The sequence below is a fragment of the Lathamus discolor genome, chromosome 5 (assembly GCF_037157495.1).
Source record: "Lathamus discolor isolate bLatDis1 chromosome 5, bLatDis1.hap1, whole genome shotgun sequence".
Classification (NCBI taxonomy): Eukaryota; Metazoa; Chordata; class Aves; order Psittaciformes; family Psittacidae; genus Lathamus; species Lathamus discolor.
In genome coordinates this window covers 72259986-72266904 of record NC_088888.1, presented here as the reverse complement: position 1 = coordinate 72266904, position 6919 = coordinate 72259986, and positions in this window count along the sequence as shown.

Below are 6919 nucleotides of genomic sequence, written 5' to 3'. Positions count from 1 at the left end.
AGAGACAACTTTTTATGATATGCTTTGTGAAAATCTAAATAGTTACAAACTGAAGGCTCTTTCATGTGGTTTACACTGATAAATGTCTTTTGTGGAAATTGATTTATCACCTGCTGAACACTGGAAAAGGTATTGTTTGCTGAGCAAAAAGAAGAATCAAGTCTTCATTTAAAGATTAAGATGGGCTATATTCCTTTTATTTTACACTCTGGGATAGGTGTCTGCAATGCATGCAACATGTTTTGTTAACTGAAAGATTTTTAATCCAGAACATAGCTGCTGCTGAAAAATGCTAAGATTGTAAGCGAAAAAATATCATTTTTATATTACTGGATTCACAGCTAAGAAGGCTGAAGGTGTCCATGTCCGGCTGTAATCTAGAGGCATAAGTATGTAAGGCATGCCACCCTTTTATTTTCAAGTATAGGAACATGAAGGATTTTTCTTTGTAGTGAAAACCACGTGTTCAGAAATACTTAAATTTTTCTTTCCCTTTTTTTCCTTAATAAGATGCCTGTCTTCTGGGACCAAGTTCAGTTGCTGATCTTTCTCTATGAAAGTAATGAATATTTTCTGATAGCAGTGATGTTGACTCACAGCTGATGGAATCTCCAACTCAGCTAAATTGTATCCCATGCTATTTATTTACTGATATTTCTCTTTCAATTATTAATGATCTCACAATTGCACTAAGAAAAACAATTTAAAAAGTGATGGAAGCTCTGCAATCAGAAGTATAACAAATAGTAGGACCAGTGAAAGAAAACATCTCAGCAGGATGGTGTGATGGAGATGAGCATTATTTTTTGTTAATCAAAATCAAATCAAGTTGTGGCTCTGCCAATAACCACTGCCAGTGTCCTGGGGCAGAAGAAAAGAAGCAAATACTGCAGAATTCAGAAGACTGTTTTACTTGCTGTGAACATATCTAATGGACTATTGGAATCTATTTTAAAAATTACAGCCTGCTTTTGACCTTATGAAACCACACTTCTCAATGCTCGAAATTCAATGCAGTTAATTAATTAACTTTGGTGAGTCAGCTGCATAGTAAATGAATACAGATTAGACATTTAAAGAGTATTCTTTAAAAATTCGTTGTACAATGCAAAATGTATCTGGAGTTAGTGGAATGTCCTACAGAATTGAATAGAGATAATATGATGGGGTTTTAGTATAGATAAATGACTCTTATAGTCTACAAAATTTATTATTGTATTCTTTTTGTGTGAGAATTTTTAAACTTGTGTTCAGATTTTTAATTGCAATGTTTTAATTATGATTATGATTTGTATAACTAAAAATACATAATATAGTCAAGTGATTTTAAATAAATATTTGACAATTTATAAATATTAAATAAATATTATAAATAAATAAATAAATAAATAAATAAATAAATAAATAAATAATATTTGACAATTTGCCAAGTGCAAAGTCCTACACCTGGGTCGGAGCAATCCCAGGCACGGCTACAGACTGGGCAAAGAAGAGATTCAGAGCGGCCCTGCAGAGAAGGACTTGGGGGTGCTGGTCGATGAGAAAATGAACATGAGCCAGCAGTGTGCGCTCGCAGCCCAGAAAGCCAACCGTATCCTGGGCTGCATCAAAAGCAGCGTGACCAACAGGTCGAAGGAGGTGATCCTGCCCCTCTACTCTGCTCTTGTGAGACCTCACCTGGAGTATTGTGTGCAGTTCTGGTGTCCTCAACATAAAAAGGACATGGAAGTGCTGGAACAAGTCCAGAGGAGGGCCACGAGGATGATCAGGGGACTGGAGCACCTCCCGTATGAAGACAGGTTGAGGAAGTTGGGGCTGTTCAGCCTGGAGAAGAGAAGGCTGCGTGGGGACCTAATAGCAGCCTTCCAGTACCTGAAGGGGGCCTATAGGGATGCTGGGGAGGGACTCTTCGTTAGGGTCTGTAGTGACAGGACAAGGGGTAACGGGTTAAAACTTAAACAGGGGAAGTTTAAATTGGATATAAGGAGGAAATTCTTTCCTGTTAGGGTGGTGAGACACTGGAATGGGTTGCCCAGGGAGGTTGTGAGTGCTCCATCCCTGGCAGTGTTCAAGGCCAGGTTGGATGAAGCCTTGTGTGGGATGGTTTAGTGTGAGGTGCCCCTGCCCATGGCAGGGGGGTTGCAACTAGATGATCTGGAGGTACTTTCCAACCCTAACTATTCTATGATTCTACGATTCTATACCATTTCATTGCCCCATTTATATGAGAGAATAATCTCAGATATTCCTGTTTGACAAACCAAATTACAGAAAACAATTTAATCTGAGTCTTTTTCAAAATCTTCAAAGTACCTATGTATTCTCAGATAAAATTTGCTTTCACCCATCTGCTTTTTCAAGGTGTTTTCCCATGCAAAGAAATATAAGGTGATAAACCTTTGCACCTGTATGGGCGATGTCAGGAACAGTGAAAGAAATCTCAGGCTAGTCACATAATAATTTCCAGAAGCAGCTTTTCCACTGTTCAATGTTTTAGCTGATTGACGTATTAATGCTTGCATTAAAAAAAAATGTGAGTATAGATTGTAACAAATATTTTTAGCAGTGCATATTTTAGTCCTTAAAACTTCTGTAGATGTATAACATTTTGCCTCATCCTACATTGTAGATCATCACTTTTCCAAGTTTTCTGGCTAAACCACCTGGCTAAATAGCTTAAGTGTTTTGGGAGAAGATATAGACTCTCTCCATTCCCTCCTTAACAGTATCACCAATCTTTTAAACCAAATTGGACCTATTTCAAAACAGTGGTTTGAATGTTGCGCTCTCATTCTTTTCCAGATCAAGAAATACACTCCATTGAAAAAAATATGTTTGTAGAGGGATGAACAAGCTCTGAGTCTTTTGTACCTTTAGAGAGCTCTAAACGTCGAGCTTTTTAACTTAGATAAGTGAGTTGTCTCTTTTTGTCACATTTAAAATGAAATTGTTTGCAAATGGGAACAGAAACATACTTTATTAAATAAGCACAGAGAATATCATCAAGACTGAATCCTTCAGCAGGAAAGTCACTGCAAGAAAGACTGTGTTGTGGACAGGGTTTAAATGCAATCTAGTCATAGAGCTAGTCAGATTTATTAATTGCAAAACATTAGACACATGGGAATCTTTGACTGCAGCAAATCAGGAAGAGATTATCCACAGAGATTAGTGGCTGATTGACTTCTTAACAGAATCAAACTTCAGCATGAGCTCTAGTTTCCAGCTGCCTCTTACTGCAATTCTTTCACCTCCTCAAGCATCTTTTGTTAATTTCCCTAGTATTTCTAGCTTCCATTTACATAAACTATCTTTGCAGTGAATAAAGAGACATTAGCTTTGGCCACTGGGTCCTCATTGCTGATGAGCTGAATGGGCCCATGGTTTCTGAGACTCTGCAGCTCCAGGTGTGTTCAAGTTGCATCTGTGTACCCTGTACAGTGTGGTCAGACATCAGTCCTTTAGTCATTGGAACAAAAGATTAATGAGAAAAACTGACAGACAGAAGTAGACTGTGTGACTACACACTTCATTTTCTTACATAATAAAGCTAACATCTCAGACAGTTAAAGGGTACTTCAAAAAATAGCAGCTGACATGCACAATTTGAGAACTGCATTTTTACTCAAGGTCATCTAAATTTCACAGAAGTCCCTACAAGGTTTCTGTTTTGGGTCAGGGACTAAACTATTTCTAGGAATGTGCTCTAAGGTTTTTACGGATGTTATAGAATTTCGCAGTGTTAGTACTGCTTCACTTTCAGTTATGGCGGTTTGCTAGAGTGCGAAAATTACCAGCCCTTAGTAATGCTTGACCTGTGTAAGAGCAGATTTTATATATCTTAAAGAATTTCTGGTTTCTATTTCCAGAACTGCTATTATTATTACTATTGAAAATATGGCAGGGATAGTCTGTATACTGTTGGCTGAAAAATATATCATGTATATTAGCAGACTTTGGGCTATTGAAACTTTGTAAGAGTGAGATTAATCATAGAATAGCCAGGGTTGGAAAGGACCTCAAGATCATGTAGTTCCAACCCCCCTGCCATGGGCAGGGGCACCTCACACTAAACCATCCCACACAAGGCTTCATCCAACCTGGCCTTGAACACCGCCAGGGATGGAGCACTCGCAACCCCCCTGGGCAACCCATTCCAGTGTCTCACCACTCTAACAGGAAAGAATTTCCTCCTTATATCCAATTTAAACTTCCCCTGTTTAAGTTTTAACCCGTTACCCCTTGTCCTGTCACTACAGTCCCTGACGAAGAGTCCCTCCCCAGCACCCCTATAGGCCCCCTTCAGGTACTGGAAGGCTGCTATTAGGTCCCCACACAGCCTTCTCTTCTCCAGGCAGAACAGCCCCAACTTCCTCAGCCTGTCTTCATACGGGAGGTGCTTCAGTCCCCTGATCATCCTCGTGGCCCTCCTCTGGACTTGTTCCAGCAGTTCCATGTTCTTTTTATGTTGAGGACACCAGAACTGCACACAATACTCCAGGTGAGGTCTAACTAGGATGAGGCAGGTAGGAGTCTAAGGAACGTTATTTTGCACTGAGTCATTAATAAGACCTTTTAGTCCCAATAAGAATGCTACAACATGCATTTAGAAGAAACAACTGTGCATCATTCTGTTATTCAGATTATTACACAAATATGTGTAGTGATAATCACTGTTTTGTTAAATTTAGTGAAAAAGAGTCTGGATTACTTATTTCATCCTTAGCAATCACAGGAAAATCACAGACAGAGGTATTTCCTGTACTGAATGAAAAGCAGTTATTGTTACCTTTAGGAGACTATGCATGAGTATGTCTATAGCTATAAATTTTCTTGGCAACATTTTAAAATAGAGAAACAAGCCCCCTAAAGTTTATATGCTTCCTGACATATACAAGTTTTATTCTTTGATGTGAGCTTTTAAAGGCCTATTAAAAGTACATAGTTAAGAGAAAAAATTAATGGAATTGTAAAAATTGAAGAGGTAACCACAAGAGTGAACTGCTGGAACAGAAGCAGTCTGGTGAAGGTGATCACCCTTCCAGGATTTCATTATTAGCAGAATTATTGTCATGGTGCCTGCTGTGGTTTTAAGAAAACCAAATTATATCCCTGTATGTTTCCACCATGAAAGACAACATTAAAATCCATGATGGGATGCACATAAATAGAAATGCATAGACTTAACAAAGGTAATCTTTCCCAAATTACCTCCAGTGTTGTATTCCATATTTTGGAATAAGTTTTGTCCAGATTTACCACCTCATAGATGATAGTAATCTGGTGCAACAAAAGGGGGACTAATGCTAACCATAGATCAGGTCAAGTCCAAAAACTGAAATTCTTCAGTCTATTTGGACAATCTTTTCCAGGGCTGCATTTTCTCCCCTGAGGTTTAGTTTGAACCTTCCAAGCTGTTATTTGTGTCTGTTGCTCCTTGCTGTATTTTTTGCCACTTCTGAAAAGAATTTTCCTCTGTTTTCTGCTTGGCAGGTAGGGGGCTGGTTGTTTGCTTTTTTGATTCTGCTTTTTATAAAGCAAAAATTTAGCAAGTTCTCTGTTTTAAAATGGTTTATTCTCTTATTTTGATCTTGATTGTATGGTAGCTGTAGCCAATGAAAAATAATATGGTTCTTTACCTTGAAACATTAAATAACATGTTCAGTGCACAATCTATACTAATATACTAAATGAGATAGATTCCCTATCACTGGAACTAATAGCAAAGACTGGCTACCTTAGTGTCTTAGTGTATAATAAAGGGTGGCCTCAACTAGATGGCATACTGGGAAACATTCTAATCTGTAATCTGTCTGGGCTGCACCTAAACAGAACTCGAGAAATTTTTGATAATGCTACTAAGCCCAACACACCTAAGGTCACCGTTTACCTTTGTAGGAGATATAGAAAAAAAAAAATGGCCAGCCCTAAAATTAATTTTGAAGGCTCTGTTTGGCACCAGTTGGTTTATTTACAGAGATACGCAAAGAAATTTTTTCAGTTGTTTCTGAAAACTATTTACTTATGGCAGCCAGAAAGAGAGAATGGAGGATAAAGGCTTTGTGTGTGAATTAATGCTGTTAACAATGGTCATCAATCTCTATTTGTGAAATAACGCACTTCAGAGGAAGAGTCTCAGATTCTCAGGATAAGAATCAGAAATATTTCGTTCATTTCTCAATTTTGTCATTGACTTTCAAGAAGCCACTTCATGATTCCATACTTCAGTTGCCACACCTGTAAAGTGCAGTTATTGCTTCTGCTCTTTAATTTCAAGACCTATGGAACTCTCACAACACTAAGTGATAAAACTCTCAAAGACACCAACAGGAACACAAATGCTGTTATATACTAAACATTTGTGAAATGTCAACAGAAAGACACAGAAACCCATAAATCTGGTAGCAGTTTTATTTTTACCATTACCTGAATAAACAACAACAATAATATTGTTTGCAATGACCGCGGGTGATTTTTCAAACGGATGTTTTATTATGATAGCGTAGCATCTCAATCTCTAAGGAAGGGAAGAAAACCTGGTTTAGAAAAGACAAAATGTGTGTGCCAATGCAACATCAGAAGAAAATTAAACCCTTCTCAAGAGAGAAGAGCAACAATAGAAAACACACCAGCATGTAAGGAAAAGGAAAAATTTTCCTTCCAAACAAATAGGAGCTGAGAACACGGGAAAAAAATTCCCTCATCATACTGACTAGGATATTGCCAAAGAATTTCAAGTAGCCAGACCTTGAAAACCATCCTCAGTGGGTGTCCTTTCTACCTTGGTTACTGCTGTGTAGCAGCAATGAAAAGCAGACCTAGGATCATGGGGTATTCCTTACCATCTGCATGAAATGCATGTGCAGGGGAAGGTTGCTAAGAAGGTTTCTTATTCTGATGACTTTTGTGAAATGCGACT